We start from the raw sequence: 22,116 nt of genomic DNA, 5'->3' as shown, positions 1-22,116 counted from the left end.
TTGATTTGATTTCACCTCTAGAGGCCGCTGTTATTCAGTAGAACCAATTTGGTCTAACTGTGGAACCCTCCAACACTGCCCTCAGAGGAACAATGAGGAATTAAATTATAATTATAATTTGTTTTTAATGTTGGCAACTATCGGCTTAGATCCGTTATATCGGTCTACCTCTATTAGAGTTCATAAAACATGAATTCTGGTTGACTGTTATCATTTACACCTAAAAATACAACTCGCTTTTGGTGCCACTCTGTGGACATTTCACCAAGAAACTGGAGCTCGCACGAGCCCATACGTTCAACGGCACTTCCAGTTTCGGCCACTGGGGGGGCAGTGATTCAAATTTCGGTAAATACAGGCCACATCAACACTAATCCGTTTGAGTTTGAAACTTCCTGTATGACTTTCTTCTGTGAAGATCAAAATACATTTTGCCTTAATCACCATCCACTTTACAACTTTTCTCCCATACAATAAATGTGAATGATGACTGAGGCAGTCCCTAACATTCGGCTTTGGGTGTGAATACATGATGGCATAATTTACATTTTTGAGTGAACTATCCCTTTAATGTTGAGTAAACCACTACAGCAGTGTTTCCCAAACTGGGGTATACGTACCCCTGGGGGTACATGAGGTGACAATGGGGGTACACGAATACAATTCAGAGATTTACAGTTCTTTCAATTTCATCACAGTCTAAAATAACATTCAAACCCAGTTCATGTAGTTCTCACTGGCAAAAATTATTGTTATTGTTAGAGAGGGGGTACATGAAAGGATGTTGAATGTTTGAAGGGGTACGCCACTGTAAAAAGTTTGGGAACCACTGCACTAGAGTAAGAAAATGGACTCCAAATGAAACCAAGAGCAAAAAAAAATCTAGCTCCCTAACTAGGCTTTGCCTCCTGCCGCTCTGCTGGAGTTTTGGAGCAGTTGGTTCTCAGTTGGAGCTGTTCCATCTATGGAATTCACATGTGGGTTGGAGAGGGTGTGCTTCCTGTTTTTGAGAGCTCGGAACTTGTCATAATATTCCACTCAACAGGACCCCTGTGTTCCCATCATACCTCATTAATCCCAACAGCCTCTCCATGACCCCAGAGGATTAAGGCAGACCAGCGGGAATGCATTCCTCCAGATCTCTTTGGCCACTCCTAATGTGGTACTTTTGCACCGCAGGTGGGTTGGAGACTTGGAATAACCTCTAATTCTAGATAATAGATCTGTATGGCTAATGGCATACTTGATTCTAAGTCTCATAGGGGGTGCAATAATGCATCAGTCTTACAATAAAATCTCAATGGATTTATTATGGGATTTAAAGGTGCACTCAGAAGGGTACAACAGGGCTAAAGGCACCCCTTAAGGAAATGTTGCTTTATTCTGGTCACAAAATGTATCAAGGTAAAAAAATATATATGTATTTTTATTGAATATTGATAGAGCAACATAATTTGTATGAAAAGAAATAATAATGGAAGGTTGTTTAGATTAAAATTCAGTTTTTTAAAAAAGGTGGTATGGGAGCCTTTTACCCCACACAAAATCAGAAGTTAAAAAGTTCAATTACTGATACACTGTAAAAATGTACTATATGCCGTCCGTTATGATTAATTTATTCTGCGAATAATGCCCAATTACAAGGGATTATTGATATAAAGCAAACAATATTCGGCTGGTCATGCGATCTCAACATGGCAGCACTTTGTAGAATAAAGCAGCTAGGGTCTAGAGATACCGAATTGTATAAAACATTATACCATGACACATTTTTTAGCTGTATCGCCCAGCCCTAGTTTTACTTATTAAAACCTCCATCTAAAATTCACCTTAAAAATCTTGTCTGATTACAACCTTATTTCGCCTGTTTTTGGTGCCCCCTGCTGGACATTTCACTTGGAAACTGCAGCCAAACGTGTAACGAAGCACGTTTCAGTTTTGCAAAAACGTTGCACAGCTCACGTAAATGTCACGAGACTAGGCTGGGAATCTTACTGGCTTGAAATGACATGAGGGTGAGTAAACAATGACAGAATCTTAATTTTTGAGAGACCTATTCCTTTAAAACGTAATTTTATTTTATTTTTTGTGCATAAATTACCCAAAATGATGACGTTACCATTGATTACCAGCACTACTCAGGTGTGCATTTCTATGGTCCTAGTTGGATCAGCCCATACTGGCCATGTTTGATGGACCACCCACATGCTGATAGAATACAGCAGTGGTGGCTCATTTCTAAGCTGATGATGCCACGCCTCTAGGAGAGAACGATAAGTGTCTGAATTCAAGTGTGAGCAGTCACTTCCCAACGCAACAGCCCTAGCTTTGGACATCAGGTTATCATGAAATAATTTTTTTTTTTATAAGAATATGACAACCGTGCCTTCAATGAAATGAAGAAACAGGGTGACAAAATAGAAATACCAGAATTTGATGGATGGAGAACCAGTCCAGTAATAGTTCAGGCTTTACCAAACCATTGAAAGGAGGCAACATTAAAGGGAAAGTTCACCCAAAAATGAAGATTCTGTTATTATGTACTCACCCTCATGTTTTTCCAAACGCATGTGGCTTTACATTTTTTAATTTTTCCAAGCTTGGGGCTTGGGGAACACAAAATGAACTTTAAATGATCTTCTATCTACTCTTTATTATAAAATGAAAACATTTAGTAACCAAACTATGCAAATTATGCACGTATTCCAAGTCTTCTGAAGCCATACATTGAGAATGAGATTTGAGAGATAATACCGACAGTAAGAGGATAACAATGTCAATTTCAATTTGAAATGGCATGAGGGTGAGAAAAATGATGGCAAAGATGATTTTTGGGTGAACTAATCCTTTCAACAGTCTCGTTTGCATGTAGCTGTTGCGCATTCAGCCAAATTTATGATGCCTTCGGGGTCCTTGTAGGCGATTTGTAATTAAACCATATAATTGCCTTCTGAATGTAAAATATTTTTTTACTTCCCAATAACCAAAAGAAGACTATTCAGTAGGACAGATAATGCACGATTAAAGTTCTAAATTATTTAATAACATAATGATATTCATTTCTAAATCTTAATACTTTTCTCAGCGAGATGCAAGGAAGAGCTTGGGGCTAAATCACTCACAAATATGTTTGGAACAAGTGTTTAAGCAGATTTTTACAATCACAAGTATTGAAGGTGAAGTGTCCAATGAAAATGACAATGTGCACTGTGTGAATACTGTGCATACTACAATTTAAAAATAGCATGTGAAACAAATAGGTATTATTCTATGATACAAGAGCATACTATAGTGTTGCCATATGACCTCATCAATTTGCATCTGAGTGGCATCATCTTGGAAATAAAAATGGTTAATTCTAAGTTTTATGAAATTTAGTGTAGAAATTACTTAAAACTTGGCAATATGATCAAATAGTCAAAATTGAAATACTACTATTTTTTTTTTACAAATTATTTGATCATTCTGGAAATAGGGGGTCAAGTTGAACGCATTGTTGAAGTTCATCTGGGTATTCCATGCATACAGAACAACTGAACATCAGAACTATGTGTGTACACACTAGGGATGGGCATTTTGGCCATTTTGTCTACTCGAGTACTCTAATATTAATTACTTGTTGAGTACTCGAGGGGCAATGACGTACATAACTCTATATATAATAACATGCCTGACAAACGTATTTGGAGGCTGCGTTACGTCTTATTCCAGTGTATCCTCTATTCATTATTATAGGATGTTATAAAATAATCTGTTACAAAATGTACAAAAGATTGCATAATCCAAAAATAATGCATCATATTTTGTCATTCTGTTAAGATTCGCTGCCTAACTCAATGAAAGGATGTGCACAACATGCGTCTGCCTGTTCTTCCTTCAGGTTAGCCGTGCGTAATCGTAGTAAGTGCGCACCAGTTCGTTTTGTGACTGTCTGAACTGTCTATTTTCAACAGTTCATCATCATCAACAGTTGATCTTTAGTGATCACTTGTCATACATTTCCTATATGTGAACTGCTCTGCAACAGCTGGAAACACTCACAAGCCCCCACGTGCTTGGAGAAAATACAACTGTGCAGTGTTTTCACTTTGAAGGATGCAGCGCATGCATTTATTTAATTAAATTGTATTATTTTTAAGATCGATAATCACATTAGGTCATATCATGATTCCTGTCTTTCCGCCCACAAATTTAAGACCTCTCTAAATAAAAGACTTTTGTTGAATCATTTAAAATATTTAAGACTTTTTATGGCCTTAAAGTTTGGAAAAATTAATTTAAGACATTTTAAGACTTTTTAAGGATCCGCAGGAACCCGTTAATGGCTCTGAAAATAGGCTTTATTTTCTATTTGCAAAATATAGTTTTTTACTTATTTCTTTAGATTTTTGAGTAAAATAAAACCAAAACATTTATTTTTACAGGTTTCACGAGAAGCACCACGTTATCAACAATGGAAACTAAATGAAAGCATTTTCGTACACAGAATAAAACACTAGCATAATAAAAAAGGTATTTTAGTTTTCATGACTATTATATGTGATCACATACAACGCAAATCGAGCGTTTTGCACGGTGCGATTACATAAAGTCAATGCAAAGATGCGAATAGATGCGAATTTGCGGCAGGCGGTGCGAATAAAGCGAATGGCGTGAAGCGAAAACGTGTAATCGCTTCATAAAATTTGCATAATGTGCGAGAATTTTGCATAATGCATTGTCGCGAAAGCCTATCAGCGAAAGCCTATCGCAAGCGCGAGTTCAAACACAAATTTAATCCGGGGGTCAAACTCACGCGAGCAATTCGTGTGTGTTCATATTACACATAAGTCTGTCTTGTCATGGAAGTCTTAGCATTTTCAAATTATACGATGAATCGGCACCAGGGGTGAACACATTACAAAATATTTCACTATTGACAAATCCCCGACGACTCTGCCTGGACTCCAAATTACATTTCACAACAGAGTACACGCGAGAAGTGTTATGAGATACGAATATGAAATATTAAAAAGTACCTCCTACTGAAATATCTACCTATTTGCTTACCTGACTGTCCAAGAGAATTGGCAACTTCTCTCCAACTCTTCTCTTTCTCCACCCGGTTGTGGTACAGTTCAGAAGAAACATCAAATAGGCACTGGTGCTCCTGCCAATGTTCCACTATTTTTTCCTCCATTTCTTCGGTCCAATAAGACTTAATGCTAATGAGACCCAGCCATGCTAGTTGATGTTCTGTTGCAAGTAAATCAGGACTCCTCCCACTGAAACTTCCCGTGCCCCGTTTCTTGCTCTCTCATTGGCTGTAGGTCAATGCTGCAGTTGTATTCAGTCAAGACACATTTCACATTGCACTATTTGGGTCCAGATATTTAACATTCTAGATATCTCACTGACATCGGCGATGCGTCTTCGATAGTTCATACATTGCGTTTGTCGCTCACGGGAGTGTGCTCCGATTTGCCTCCGATTTAAGGCTTTTGTCGGCGATCTCCACAAAACTGTTGGCGAGCGAAAACTGGGCTTAAAATCGTGGAGTGTAAACTTGGCATAAAAAATTATAAAAATCCAATACAAATGTATACGTTTTTGTTTTGGTTCTTTACACACAATATGTTTAAAAATGTTAAACCTTTATTTATTTAAACACAAATTCAATAAAAAAAATTAAGCTAAACTAAAAGTAATAGTCTTAGTGAAAACTAATAAAAACGACATTCTTTTTAAAAGTACAAATAAAAATAAATTGGAAATCAGGGGCAGACTATAAGCAAAATCACACTTTTACAATTTTTTATGGAAAGTGATTTAAAAACATCTACAAAGAAGCTGGTATATATTGTTGGTAACAAAGGACTAATTGAAAAAAAATATGTAAATTGAAAATTCCAAGCTATTACATCCTTTTTGCATAGGATATATATGCTGTAAAACAGAAAAGGATGGTAGTGCATAACCAAGGACTCAAATGAGCAGTAATCTTCAAAACCACAAGACATACATGCAGAACCGAAGATTAAAAGAGCAGGATTTGCCTGTGGTCACAGCTCGGCGTAATTCTCCTTGTTCCCTTCAAAACATATTTTATCATACAAGCGGAAACAATTGCAAAAGCCCTGTCATACCACGGAAGCAAGTCATCACTGGCTCTGGAGCAGCAGAAGCATGGTCACGTACAGGACAGGCCCAGTGCGCTGGAAATATCTGCGCTCAGCATTCCTTGACAAATATATCACCTGCGTAGCGCTGCCAAGGTCTACAAATATGTCATTCTGTCAGAACACCTGGAACACTTGGTAAACAAATGACAATGGCCTACAGCCCAAAGGAGTGGCGGCCCGAGTAGGAAAACATTCACTGATTTTGGGGAATGGTTGTAGGATGTACAGCAGAAGAAACATTCGATGCATATATAAAGGTTTTTAAAATCTATATTGATAAAAACTCTAAAACTGAATCTGCTCTGCATTTGTTTAAAATCTTTTCAAACGTGTCAAAATCACATATTTGAGAAAATATCAAGAATGCATGAGCACTGTGAAGAATTGAGCTGCTGACACAATAGGTCCATTAGTCAGAGCCGCAAGTCTGTTAATCTGTGTTTTCTAAGGTTCTGTTTGTCCACAAATCATCCGTTTATCTGCCCACACATGCATATAGAAAGCGTTGATTTAGCTTACATTAAAACATGGTGCAAAGCTGTGAATATTCAAATGGATTTACTGTTCTTGTTCTTCATGCTCATGAATAATGCACAAAGAGGTTGATTGACATTAGTAAGGTCAAACACCTTTCAGAAGTGTTGTCATGTCACTTTATCAAATCATATCAAATCAAATCACTTTAATGTCACTTAACCATATACACAAGTATAACAGTGGGCGAAAAAAGTCTTGGGTTCAGTTGTGAGCAACATAGCAGTCATGACAGTAATGAGACATATACCAGTTTGCAATAAACATCAGATTTACACAACAAAATATACAAATGATAATATATTCATCATCAATGGAGCAGTTGCTTCTGTAAGCAAACTGTAGTGGGTCCATTGAGGCAGGCAGCACAGAGCAGAGGTAATCTCTGATAAGCTTTCCAAAGCACTTGCTGTTGATGGGAGTTAGGACAACAGGACGCCAGTCATTAAGGCAAGTTATCTTTGACTGTTTTGGTATGGGCACAATGGTGGATGTCTTAAAACATGTAGGAACCACAGACAGAGAGAGGGAGGAGAGATTGAAAATGTCCATTAAAACACCCATTAGTTGATCTGCGCATGCTCTGAGAGCACAGCCCGGAATGCCGTCTGGACCCACGGCTTTGTGAATATTCACCTGTTTGAGAGATCGAGTTATATCCGCAACAGAGACTGTAAGTGAACTAACCTCAGCTGTGTCGGACACTTTATGGCAATATTTAGTATTTTATAAGGCTTGTGATGGCACAGGTGAGTCTTGAGCTTTGATTTGAACCCTCTAGACAGTTTCTATGCATTCCTGAGTGTTTAGCTGTGGGAAAGATACGACCAAACGTGGCCTCCATAGCAATGGATCACAAAAGTAGGAGCCCTATGCAAAATGACTCTGAATAGAGCTTTGGGCTTCAGAACCTTTGGACAAGACATACTCCTATGCAACAATATGAATGCTTGAAGAATGAATGTTTTAAGAACGTATTCATTAAATATGGGATAACTACACATAACAATAGTTGACACTGAAATCTATCACAACAACAGTATTGCTCAAGTTACAGCACTCCTCCATTGGGTCTATGAGAGTTAGTTAACCAAAAATAGGCTAGAAAATAGGAACCAGAGCTAGCAAAATCCAGACTCATCAATTATGCAGATGTTGCTACTAAATGTAAACAGACTGTAGCCGTTGGGGAAAGCCTGCACATTTAATGTGACAAGAAAATATGCGTTTTATTGGCAAACATCTGTAAAGTCTGTAATCAGACATGTTGACTTATGTTACCCTTAAAACACTATATGAAAACTTCACAAGCTTTGGATAGAACCACATCATTCACAACCCAAAACAAACATATAATATAATTACATAATAACATGTTTCAGAAAACCAGGTGATAAACCAATGTTTTGTCGTCTTTATGGCCTTGTCAGGCTTCCAACGTGAAGTATGAAATTCAAATCCAGACAGACAGGCAGATTAGACCAGACAGACAGACAGACTGATAGACAGATAGATGGATACAAATAAAAAATATCTGTCGTATTTTGCACTTGTTACAGTATATAGGGCCTGGGCCTTATTCTGATTTCCTTGGTGAATTTGAAAATGTTCTATCAGTTCTAGTAGTTACTGTAGATAGAGCTTTAATTGTTGGTGACTTCAACATAAATAATGAAAATGACACATTGGGATTAGCATTTATCTATATTCTAAACTCTCTTGGAGTGAGACAAAATGTGACAGGACCAATTCTGTCCTATGGAGTTGATATTGATACTATAGAAATTCTGCCGCAGCGCGATGATCTCAGATCATTACCTCGTCTCTTGTATGCTGCGATCAGCTAATGTTACTCAATCTACACCATGCTATCATTCAGGTAGAACCATTCTTCTGACCACTAAAGATAGCTCCACAAGTAATCTTCCAGATTTATCTCATATACTCAGTCAAAAATTCAAAAAGTCTTCTCTGGCACTCTTGATAGTTTCGCCCCCTTTCAATTAAATACATTTTCAGAAAAAAAATCCCTGCACCATGGAACAATGATCACACTTGGAAAATGGAGCACAAGTGCAAAAATACAAAACTAGAGCTTTTTTGCAGTGCATTGAAGGACAGTGTCTGTAGCTACAGACAAGCACTAAAAAGCTGCCAGGTCAGCATATTTGAGCAAACTCAAAAAAAAATAGCCACAATAATCCTAGGTGTTTATTCAGTATTGTGGCTAAATTGGTTAGGAATAAAGCATCGACTGAACCAGATATTCTGTCGCAGCACAATAGTATTGACATGACATGAATTTCTATACTGATAACATTTTAATAATCAGAAATACAATTGGAACTATGCAATCATCTGTCATAGTACCTCAGAAAACAGTGTCTCATCATTTTACTAAAGAGCAACTTCAATCCTTTTCTGTCATAGGTCATGAAGAGCTAACAAAACTTATCAAAATATCAAAAGTCACTACATGTATGTTAGATCCAATAACAACTAAGCTCTTAAAAGAGATATTCCCTGTAATCTCAGAAACTCTTCTTAATATGATTAACTCCTCGCTATACTTAGGACATGTCCCAAGAAACTTTAAAATGGCAGTTATCAAACTGCTTATTAAGAAGCCACATCTTTTCCTGGAAAATTGGCTAATTATAGACTGATTTCAAATATCCCATTTATGTTGAAAATCCTAGAAAAGATAGTGTCCGCCCATCTATGTTCATTTCTACAGAAAAATAGTACATATGAACAATGTCAGTCAGGATTTAGTACAGTACAGAGACTGCACTTATCAGAGTTACAAATGACTTGCTCTTATCATCTGATCACGGCTGCATCTCTCTTCTAGTGCTTTTAGATCTTAATGCTGCCTTTGACAAGATAGATCATGACATTCTCTTGAATAGTCTGGAGAATTCTGTTGGCATTAGTGGACTGGCATTAGCATGGTTTTGGTTATATTTAGCAGACCGCTACCACTTTGTCTATGAAAACGAGGAATTGTCAAATCAAACAAAAGTTAAGTATGGAGTGCCACAGGGATCAGATTTAGGACCTTAGGACCCTTGTCTCCTTATACATGCTTCCCTTGGCAGGTGATATCAGGAATCGTGGAATACGTTTCCACTGTTATGCTGATGATACCCAACTTAATATTTCTTCGAAAACCAACGAAATTTCACACTTTTCCAAATTAGCAGAGTGTATAAAAGAAATCAAAGATTAGATGGCCAGAAATTTCCTTCTACTCAATTATTGGACAAAAAAAAAAAAAAAAAAAACTCAGCTAAAATACAATTTGACTCTCAACTGATATATGGTTACATCATCTTCTACAGTGAAGAACTTAGATGTTATACCACACTGAGTGGTGGTGGCGTAGTGGGCTAAAGCACTTAACTGGTAATCAGAACTGGTAATCAGAAGGTTGTAGGTTCGATCCCCACAGGCACCACCATTGTGTCCTTGAGTAGGGCACTTAACTCCAGGTTATTCCGGGGGGATTGTCCCTGTAATAAGTGCACTGTAAGTCGCTTTGGATAAAAGCGTCTGCCAAATGCATAAATGTAAATGTAAATGTTATATTTGATACCAATCTGTCTTTTGAAAATCTAATTTCCAATGTTTGTAGAACAGCATTCTTCCACCTAAGAAATATTGCTAAATTAAGGCACATGCTCTCTGTTGCTGATGCCGAAAAACTAATTTATGCATTCATGACCTCAAGACTAGATTATTGTAATGCATTACTGTGAGGATGTCCTGCAACTTCAATAAATAAACTTCAATTGATTCAAAATGCAGCTGCCAGAGTGCTAATGAGAACCAAGAAATATGATCATATTAGCCCCATTTTATCATCATTACATTGGCTACCTGTTAAATTTTGTATTACTTTAAAAATAAATTACTACTTACAAAGCTTTGAATGGTCTAGCTCTGCAGTAATTAAGTGACCTTCTACCACGCTATATTCCATCACATTCAATACGATCACCAAATTCTGGCCTGTTAATAGATCCTAGAATATCAAAATCCACAAAAGGAGGTGGATCATTTCGATATTTGGCTCCTAAACTAAGAAATTGTCTCTCTGAGTGATGATGACTAAACGCAGCCAATGCCTTCACTTCATCACTTCAGTCTATTACGATGGACTTCAGGAGATGAAATGATGCCAACTCCAACCATAAGACATGGGATACTTCATATACTTCACATGCCATTGCTTGAACCTTGGACATGGGATAGACCTCACCGAAATGACCTGCTGGTTGAACTGCGATGCACCTCACTGATCTCTGCTGGTATCACTTTTAAAATGGAATACATAGACTTTCAATTATTTGCCAACAAAAGGCTTTATTATCCATCTAACAAAGGACAATGCATCTATGTGAACTTCTGCAGTTAATCCAGGATGAACTTCAAAGACATTGGTCATTAATCGTATAGTTTATACAAAATCTTTGTATAAACACTGACCTTTAACACTTACTTAGTTTACTCATTTTAAACCATGACCTGCACTATACATAAGTAATATTGGCATTATATTCATGCTGGAGAGCCAGAGGGGAACTGCCCCCCAGAGTGAGTCTGGTTTCTCCCAAGGTTATTTTTCTCTAATAACCAACATCTAATGGAGTTTTGTGTTCCTTGCCACAGTCACCTTCAACTTGCTAACAAGGGGTTCTAAATACAATTATTATTTAATTATTTGTTCTTATACACAATTTATAATCAAATTTAATCAAACTACACATTGATGACTCTAAGACTTTATAGATATCACAGTTTCATTTTCTGATAATGCATGATAATTTGTAAATCATGACATGTTTTCACCATGGCGCTAAATCTAGCACAAAATACTAAACACAAGCAACAGCCACCGCTCTGATGTCCCAGCTAGTGAGCAGTGAGATCCTATCCGCAGTGGCCAGTCGTGATCAAATGCTAACCGTAAAACTGAAAGCTCACGTGACACTTCTATTTAAGAAGCAGAGCCAAACGAGAGAAGAGAAAAACACATGCTAGCCATATGATGTGCGGACACACTGATGTCGCTCTATGAGATGTATTTATAGAGCTGTTTAATACACGTCTTAAGCTTTACCACAGTGGAGCCAACACGTTTGCTGTAACCCACTCCCATTACAGAGAATAGTAACTGTAGGCAACAGCATAAAGCAAATGACATGCAAAACAACATGAGGAACAATAAAACACCCACTGGTTATTGTTGTTTGTCATTCAAAGATGATTTCTTATCCAGAGCGAGCTACAGTACACTTACTACAGGGGTGTTACTTTTGGACCCAATTGCACAATGGTGCCAAGGGTTTGAACCTACAAACTATAATTTTTCAGTTTTCCTTTTCACTGAATTTGCACAAACTTTTGGACTTATTGACTCTTGAGGCCAGTACCACATATTTATAGTCCCGTCATTTATGTCATTAACATTATGCTCTGCCTGCCCAGAAAGTGCTATATGTTTGTTGACACAGATAACATTTTGTCTACACAAGTTCTGATCAAATCAGCTTTGTGCTTTGTTTGACCATACAATATTGTAGAATTAATTTGTTAGCAATTGCATAGATCAACATCTGACTCTTGAAACACATGTAAGCAGTAGCAAAGTGAAAACAATGATTTTACAACAAAAATGAAATGTAAATGCAGCACATGGACAATATTGGGAACAATATTGTTAATGAAGTTCTTAACAATGTTGTTATAAACAATAATTTTGGGATAATAACAACACAGTACTTGATCCAAACTATACAACCAAATACATTGAAACGGAACATCAGAAAATAATGGAAATTAATGGAAATGCCGCATGAATACTTCTGGCAACACTTTTAAGAAATGAATAGTATTATAAATATTGGAAAATATATTGTTAATGACACTCTTCTTAATATTTTTATTAACAATACAATAATTAATAACAGCAAATACATCAAAAACTAAAATTATAAGTAAATAGACTTCTGGCAACACATTTGAGCAATAACTCTGTTGTGAATCGGTTCGTTTAACTGGTTCACTAAAATGAATCGTCAATGTTTTGAACAACCTGGTTCATGCTTTTTTGAACAGGAGGGGTTTCAGTGTGTTTTCCCACACATCTGAATGGCTTTTCCCATCTGGTTTCCACATACACAGTGCTAAGGACTTCTAAACTATCATTACTTCCGACTGAAACATTAGCTGCAAACTTGACCCAGGACACATCGGCCTGTGAATACTATTTTCATGTTACTGTGAAACCATTACACCACCATCATTAACTTAGAGCATGCAGTGCGAAACCACATCTACATATTATTTTCTAACAAATGCTCTAAAAAGTACTTCTGCAACTGAAAAAGAAACATAAAACTAATGTGTTTTAATATGTGTGAAGAAAATGAGAGGAACTTGTTGCCCATGCAAAACTTGTCACCTCAATGCTGTGATTTTGTGGGTGTTTTTTGCATTTAGCAGACTCTTCTATCCAAAGTGACTTATTAAAGTAATATATGCTAGCTGTATACCCATTTCTGGAAATCAAACCAATGATGTTGGCGTTCCTAAAGCCATGCATCAGCTTGAGCAATAGTAGTCAACAATAATACGACTCAAGACAACTTACAACCAGCACAGTAATTTCTAGAATAAGGGGATTTAATCAAAGTCAAAATCCTCAAAGGCTTTAAAGATCAGACTATCATCTGAATGAAAAAGTGAAGCTGCAAATGAATGAAATGAATCAAATGCTTCTTATGAGTAAAAAACGTCTCAGTGCTCCGGCATTCGCTCATGCTTCAAACAGAAATCCAAATCAACTTCATCCATGACTGACAGCAAACGATAAAAGCCGATCGACTGGGAAACTCTCCACTTACTGAGCAAACAGCCCAAGCAATTTGCCATTTATTTTCTAATCTGAGCTGTTTATAATCATGATAAAAATGCTCAGTACAGTCGTCAACATTAACAACAGGCTTTTGATTAATAAAGTGGAATGTTTTACCATTATTATCCAAAGCTGAATGCTTGCACTAAAAATATTAAAGTCCCACTATAATGCAATATCCAGAGCTTGTGCAAAACTCCAGCCGTAATTGAGCACTGAAGCTGGATTGGAGAATCCATTGATTTGTGAAACGTCTACTGTCTTGCTGAAGTGCATCTTATTAAAGCTGTTGCAGAGCTCGAGTACATAATTACAGCTGCTTGAAGAAGAGAAAGTCGTCATATCTGCATTTTCAGAAGTGAGACAAGTGGCTTCAAATCAGTATTTCCTTTATGACTGACATAAGACAAAATAATAACGGTTTTAATCTGGAACTTTTTGAATGCGAATCAAACGTGAATAAGTTGAAAGTTCATATAAAATCAAAGATGACATATTAAGACAATTCTTTCAACAGTTTTTGACCAAACTGTTCACAAGTCAATGGCTCAATGTTTGTAGACGACAACATAGAAAGCATAGTTCATGCAAATCCAGAGTTACAATAGTCTTGCAATACAAAAAAATTAATAAAAACGGAATGTAACGCTCTAAATTGACAATTTAACTTAATTCAGTGACAAAAAGTCAAAGCACATGTGAACACACATGTTTAGACAACTGACTGATATCTCTACAACACTGTCAGAAACAGTCCTCTGGAGTTTTGCACGGCTGCCATTTTCAGTCGCTGAATCCAGACAATCACAACTTCCTTGTTATTAGTGACAGAGAAAGGCTGGATTTGCCGCATAATAGACACTGGGAAAAAAGGGCAGAGGATTGTTTCCACCTTATTTAACCACAGACATCACAGTCCGGTGCACACACTGTGTTTTTCACAAAAGCGTGAGCTAAAAGTTTAAAATGGCAAACCACTAGTTGGTTTGTTTGTGTACCTTCGATACATCCATATTCATAAATTACAGGATTTTTGAATTTACTTAAAGATATGTCCAACTATTATAAAGATATTAGAGCTGTCAAACAATTAAAATTTGTACATAAATAGGCCCTCAAATAACAACTAATTTATGATAAAATAATTATAGTTATATTTAAATAATAATATTATACATAAAATATAATATATCAAAATAATTGCAATACATTGTTATTGTGGCAGACATGTAAAGCATTGACAAGACAATACAAAAAGTGGCTTTAGAAGGCAATATATTGTTTATTTCCATATTATTAATCATACTCCTTTCATTGGACTAAAGTCTACAGCAATCCATTTAGAAATTGAATTCGTCAATCTGTCTGAGAAAGATTAATTATAAGGGCTTTTCTAAGGACGTGTTAATGTACACTTACGTCAGAGGAATGCTTTTGAATTGTCTCACTTTGGATGTGTCGTGTCATAAACACAGCAATTTTAGGTCACTATTTTAAGTTATATAAATATATTTAATGTAACGGGGAGAAAAAAATTCTCAAGATCCCTACATTCGGAGTTGCATGACGTTAAGGTCAAACAAGCCTTAGTGTGATTTGTTGCCTATAAACCTGGAGCTTTGCTTACTGCCCCCTGCTGAAAACAGGTGGTTCTTTACAATTGAACATCACTGTGTGTGTGTAATATATATATATATATATATATATATATATATATATATATATATATATATATATATATATATATATATATATATATATATATATACACACACACACATACACATATACATATACATATACATATAAACACAAACACTGGTGGCTAAATGTTTGGAACATGTACAGATTTTGCTGTTTCGGAAGGAAATTGGTACTTTAATTCAACAAAGTGGCATTCAACTGATCAGAAAGTATAGTCAGGACATTACTGATGTAAAAAACAGCACCGTCACTATTTGAAAAAAAGTCATTTTTGATCAAATCTAGACAAAATAATTACAGATCATACTTTGGATTAGCTCTGTCTGATTTAAACCTGGAATATAACAGATTAATATATTAGTTTAAATGAGTCTACTGCCTCAGGTTATTGTTATAAACATTTGCAACGTCTGACGTGCTACGTGTCGCTGAATGATGATGACTAAATGCAGCTGTTGCCGGCCAAACATCACTTCAGTCTATTATGATGGACTTCAGAGGATGAACTGACGCCAACTCCAACCATAAGACATGGGATACTTCATATGCCATTGTCTGAACCTTGGATTTAGGATGGACCACACCGAAATTACCAACCAGGTTGAACTGCATTTCACATCCCTGATCTCTGCTTGCATCACCTCGGTCTATTGATGGATTACGATCTTGAAATGGAATGTATAGACTAACAATTGCCAACAAAAGCCTTCATCAGCCAATTAACAAGGGACAAATGCATCTATGTGAACTTCTGCAGTTAATCCAGGATGGACTTCAAAGACATTGGTCATTAATATTACAGTTCAATCAAAATCTTTGTTTCAACACTGACCCTTAACACTTACTTAGTTTACTCATTTTAAACCATGACTTTAACTATACATAAATAATATTTACATTATATTCATGATGTTAGCCAGAGGGGAACGGGCCACCACAGTGATCCTGGTTTCTCCCAAGGTTATCTCCATTAATCAACATTTTATGGAGTTTTGTGTTCCTTGCCACAGTCGCCTTCAGCTTGCTCACTGGGGTGATGAATACAATTATTATTTAATTACTTATTTTTAAACACAATTCACAATCATATTCAGTCAAATTACACAATGATGACACATCGACATTATAGACATTACAGTTTTAACATCTGTTAAAACCTGATCTTCTGTAAAGCTGCTTTGAAACGATGTGTTGTGAAAGGCGCTATACAAATAAAATTGACTTCACTTGACTTGACGGGTCGAGGAGGAGGTGTTGCTACAATTTACAGTGATATTTTCAGTGTTACTCAAATGTCTGGATACAGTAGAAGTTTAATTCTTTTGAACTGATAAGGAGTAATCATCAGATATAAATAAAAAATTATTTGTCCTTTTTTTTGTTCTTGCAATAGTATATAGACCACCAGGGCCACTTTGCTTTTTTCCACTTTCAGGGAAAATTTGCAGATTTTCTGTCAGATCTAGTGGTTGCTGTGGATACAGCTTTAATCATCTGTGACTTCAACATCCACATAGATAATGAAAATGATACACTGGGATTAGCATTTATTGATATTCTCAACTCGGTTGGGGTTAGACAAAATGTGACAGGACTAAGCCTTTGCCAAAATCATACGCTAGATCAAATTTTTTTTATGTGGAATTGATGTTGATAATATAGAAATTCTACAGCAGAGAGATGATATCTCAGATCATTACCTCATCTCTTGTATGCTGCGCTTAGCAAAGGTAACTCAATCTTTACAATGTAATCATTCAGGTAGAACTATTCTTCCAACTACTAAAGAAAGCTTTACTAATAATCTTCCTAATAAACTTGTCTCAAATACTCAATATGCCAAAAAGTTCAGAAGAACTTGATGTTGTCACAGAATATATGGATACACTCTTCTCTAGCACTCTAGATTGGGTCACCCCCTTTTGATTAAAGAAAGTTGAAGAGAACAATCCTGCACCATGGTACAATGATCACACTCATGCTCTCAAGAGAGCAGCTCCGAAAATGGAGCGTAAGTGGTAGAATACAAAATTAGAGGCATTTCGTGGCCCATGGAAGGATAGTGTCTCTAACAACTCATAAGAAGAAAACTCACAGAAAATAACCACAACAATCCTAGGGGTTTACTCAGTACTGTGGCTAATTTGGTTAGAAATAAAACGTCTATTGCTCCAGATATTCCATCGCAGCATAGCGGTAATGCCTTTATGAATTTCTTTACTGATAAACTTTCAGTAAGTAGCCAAACATCCCTTCAGTCTATTACGATGGACTTCAGAGGATGAACTGATTCCAACCCCAAGACATGGGATACATCATATACCATTGCCTGAACCTTAGACTTAAGATAGACCTTAACAATTAACGGCGGGTTGAACTGCGATGCACCTCACTGATCTCTGCATGCATTACCTTGGTCTAATGATGGACTACACCCTTAAAATTGAATACACAGACTATCAATTAATTGCCAGCAAAACCCTTCATCCGCCTTCACAGTTATGCTTCTTTAGTTAGTTCGTACAGAACCAAAAACACTTATCTTATTCTTTAACCCTGTTTTAAAGGGAATGGTATCTATGCTAATTTTATTCAAATTCTTTCCCTGCCAGATCCATCTCTGGTCCTGCCTTATGTCTGATTCCCACTGTGTTGCTGAATGATGACCAACTGCAGCATGTGCCAGCCAGACTTCACTTCAGTCTACTAAGATGGACTTCACAGAGGAGGAATTGATGCAAACACAAAGACATGGGATTCTTCATGAGCCACTGTCTAAGCATGGGCTCAGGATGGAGCTCATCAAAATTACCTGCCATAAGCTTCCAGCCAGACTGAGATGCTCCTATGATACCTTTATCAACTTGGTCAAAGGAGGGACAACACTCTCTTAAACTACATAGAAAATGATATAACCACTAACAAAAGCCTTCATTGGCCAAATGGACAATTCATCTATGTGTATTTCCAGCACTATAACACTAAAACTTCATGCATGTTCATACAAAATCCTTTTGTTTAATCATTGACCCACAACATTACTTAATTTAATAATTTTAACCACTAATAGTTCTAAACATAAATCACTAATATTGGGATTATATTCATTCATTTTCTGTTAGCATAGCATAATTTCATGTACAGCTGCTTTGAAACAACACCTGTTGTGAAAAGCGCTATACAAATAAATTTGACTAGACTTGACAGTAGAAACATTTCTAATGTAAAAAAGGACTATTTTTAGTGCATGGACTAGCCTTTACCTCTCTTCTAGAAATTTCTACAGAGATTTGTTTCCAGTGACTTGTAAGTGTACTCAACACTTCAGTGACTAAAATACAGAGTATTGTGTATTCATATTTCAATAAGTATAAATAAGAATAAGCAGCAACTTTTCTAACAAAAATAAATGTTTTTTCGTACCGAATTACACATTAGAATAATTTCTTAGGGATTCCATGACACATTTCTTTCTTAGTACACAGGAGGGTTGACTGCTGAAAATGGGCAGCATTACTAATGTTTAAGGTAGTGTTTTTATGTAGGTATTGTTTACATCTGAGATTAAAACAATCATCAATTTCTTTCAAGAACAACAAAAAAATAAATAAAAAAATCGGTTTCCAAACTTTTGACGGGTGGTATATATATAATATCAACGCTGATATTATATATCCCCCAGGATCACCAAGTGCACCACCAACCAACCCATCCCCTCCTAAACCCAACAACCTTGAGGGGTGGGGACCCCCCATAAGACTGGAATCATTTCAAGCACTGTTTAATATTAATATATAATTACATAATATGCCAAATTAATCAGTCTGGCCGATTTATTGATCTATCACTAATATAAACTGCATGTGAGCTTCAGCTGTCTTGCCACTTCCTCTGTATAAGCCACATCCTCAGAGCCCCAATTGAGAAGCATTCTAATAAAGGATTGGGTTTTATTTAAGATGATTAGCTGTATGAGCAGGGCACTAGTGTAAATCCAGCGTGATGTAACCCAACAGACATTGTTATCAACCAGTGTCCGACATCCTTAAAGAGCACTCATCAATCATATTACAGCGAACGGTCTGAACAAGACAGCGCAAGGAAGACAACTTACTTATTTATTTCACATGTTTGCAGTTATGTAAGCTTATCTGTCCAATAAGAAGAATGCTAATTCAGGGGCAGTTTTGATCCCCAAAATCGAACGATGGTCCCCCAGGAGTCAAATGCCCTGCCAATGTTCACTCTAGTTTTCGCTCGACTGCGGTCACATTCCCGCTTAGACAGACAGGATTCAGTAGAAGGCTCTCGAGCACGCATGTAAACGTCACATCGTTTGGATATTCCCGGCAAAACCAACCCGCTCCCTTCGCATGAAAATCAGTCTACAGGCTTTAATAGGCAACCTAGGAAGTCCGGGAGGGTTGATTATTGGCAAAAAAATTTTTTCTCCAATCCGCTTATTAAAACCAGATAAAGTGAATATGTTGGTATTTCTGGCCAGAAACATCGAAATTTAAACATGGTCTGTGGTGAAAGATAGACTTCTTTACGCATTTTTCGCCATCCGTTGCGGAGCTATTCGATTTTGCATATTATTTTTTAAACGTTCATTTGTGTAGTTCATATGACCACTTTACAATATTTCAATAACATTATTTATTTTGTAGCCTGTGCTGAAGTTAATTGTGCTGCTAATTATAAGTGAAATGTTAATGCCGAGTTTCGGTCTGAGTGTTGTTCCCGTTTGGCATATTTAGAATATGTTACTTACCTTGAATAAACTATTGGAATACGTTACAAATGACATTTTACAGCATGTATTCTGTAATCTGTAGTGGAATACATTTCAAAAGTAACCCTCCCAACCTTGGTAAAGATGTTGTAAAATTGGCTATAACTTAACACAGAAAAGGCTTGTAAATCACACTAAAATCACGTTTACATGCATATACTTTGTGTCTTGTGGCTATACTTTTGAAACAGTGTGTATTTTAGCGTTTGATAATTTCCCCATTAACTTCTATTGTAAGTGCCTCACTGTAAACTCGATTTTTTTTAAGAAAAGGAGGAATGAGCCTCCCACCCCTTGAGTCGCTAGGTCGAATCCAGGGTGTGCTGAGTGACTCCAGCCAGGTCTCCAAAGCAACCAAATTGGCCCGTTGTTAGGAAGGGTAGAGTCACTTGGGGTAACTTCGGTGGGGCGTGTGCGTGGATGCACAAGCCACGTGATAAGATGTGCACCACGTCAACTTAAGAATGCATTGGGAATTGGGCATTCCAAATTGGGGAGAAAAAGGGGAGAAAATAATTAAAAAAGGAAAAAAACATTCAATTAGGAACGAGTCGAAATACATTGCTGTGATACGCACAATGATCCACGATAAAATTTATTTGCAAATGTAGGTATAGTAACGTTTTTCTACGAGACCAAGTTATTATATATGATGGTGGTGTAGTGGTCTAAGCACATAACTGGTATTCTGGTAATCAGAAGGATGCTGGTTTGAGCCCCACAACCACCACCATTGTGTCCTTGAGCAAGGCACTTAACTCCAGGTTGCTCCAGGGGGATTGTCCCTGTAATACGTCCCTGTAATAAGGGCTCTGTAAGTCGCTTTGGATAAAAGCGTCTGCCAAATGCATAAATGTAAATGTAAATGTATACACTTGTATGTATAGGGCTGGGTGGTATGACGATATATATCATGGTGACGAAACAAAGTGTCAATCGAAACATATATTAATATATTTGCAAATCAGGCAACGGTGCCCACAAACTCATTGCTAATTCTTTGCAAGTCCTTATTCACGCTAGCGCCATCTTTGATTTTTAATGGGAATGACAATGAGGCTATGAGTGATAGACTAACAGTCTCTTTAATGGGCTGTTCAGGAGTTTAAAGTGTTTTTGGATTGTTCGTGCCATTGAAGAGATGGTAAGTCTTTTCCTCAAAGCCTCGCTGTCATTCCCATTAAAAGTCAAGGTGGTGCTGCCATAATCAAGGCCTATTGAGATTTTGCTGGCCAATCCGGAGCACTTTGTATCAGAGGATGCAGCAATCACCGTGATCTGAAGGGGGAGCTTGTTATTAAAGCATGTGCCGATTTTTATTGGTTTTCCACTCCAGAAAAAAATTACTATAATCAATTTTGGGTCACATAACCACCTCTATAATGAGTATTGTAGCATGTATAAGACAAATATTACTAGTATCAGTAAGGAGACAGCTGTGTTTCGGCAGGACTATCTTGTTAACTATGGTGAGTGGCATGTGAGAGTCTCCACGAGTCACCCAGAACAGCCTGTCGGTAGGCGGTTTGGCACTGGGGTCACACTACTAAAGTCGAGGGGTCACCCAGGACACAAGCATTCTTGGGTGATTGAGTGGGGCTCTGGGAAACCACTGTTAAAACAGAGGGAAGGCTGCTTTCCCCCTCACTGGCACCAGCGTCATTGTTTCCACTAATCCATCAGAGAGCCCCCCGGCAATGTCTCAATGAGTGCCTGGTCACCAGAAAACAAACACATCAGGAAATCGGAGCCTGAGGCCCCTGCAACACACACAGATATGACTGTTTGTTCAACACTGTTAAAGGCAATGTAATGAGGAAGCCAAATTTGACTTCTTCACACCTGCCTCAAATCAAACGGCCAAAATGGACCCTATAAATGGCAGGAATGTATAGCATTAAAAGCTGAAGGGATAACTCAGTTGAAAATGAAACTTATGTCATAATTTATTGACCCTCATGTCAATCCAAATCTGTCAGGAAGTTTGAAAACAATAATTT

General features: G+C 37.1%; 1 protein-coding gene across 1 annotated transcript in view; it reads right to left on the bottom strand.

Annotated features, from left to right (window-relative positions):
• The window catches only part of LOC127658440 (exostosin-1a), an 85,383-nt gene that overhangs the window by 59,620 nt on the left and 3,647 nt on the right, over window positions 1-22,116 (bottom strand). The gene's annotated exons all lie outside the window — the stretch shown is intronic.

Source organism: Xyrauchen texanus, chromosome 17 (genome assembly GCF_025860055.1).
Source record: "Xyrauchen texanus isolate HMW12.3.18 chromosome 17, RBS_HiC_50CHRs, whole genome shotgun sequence".
In the NCBI taxonomy this organism is placed as follows: Eukaryota; Metazoa; Chordata; class Actinopteri; order Cypriniformes; family Catostomidae; genus Xyrauchen; species Xyrauchen texanus.
The sequence above is the reverse complement of the archived record's forward strand: the minus strand, read 5'-3'. Positions and strand labels throughout refer to the sequence as shown.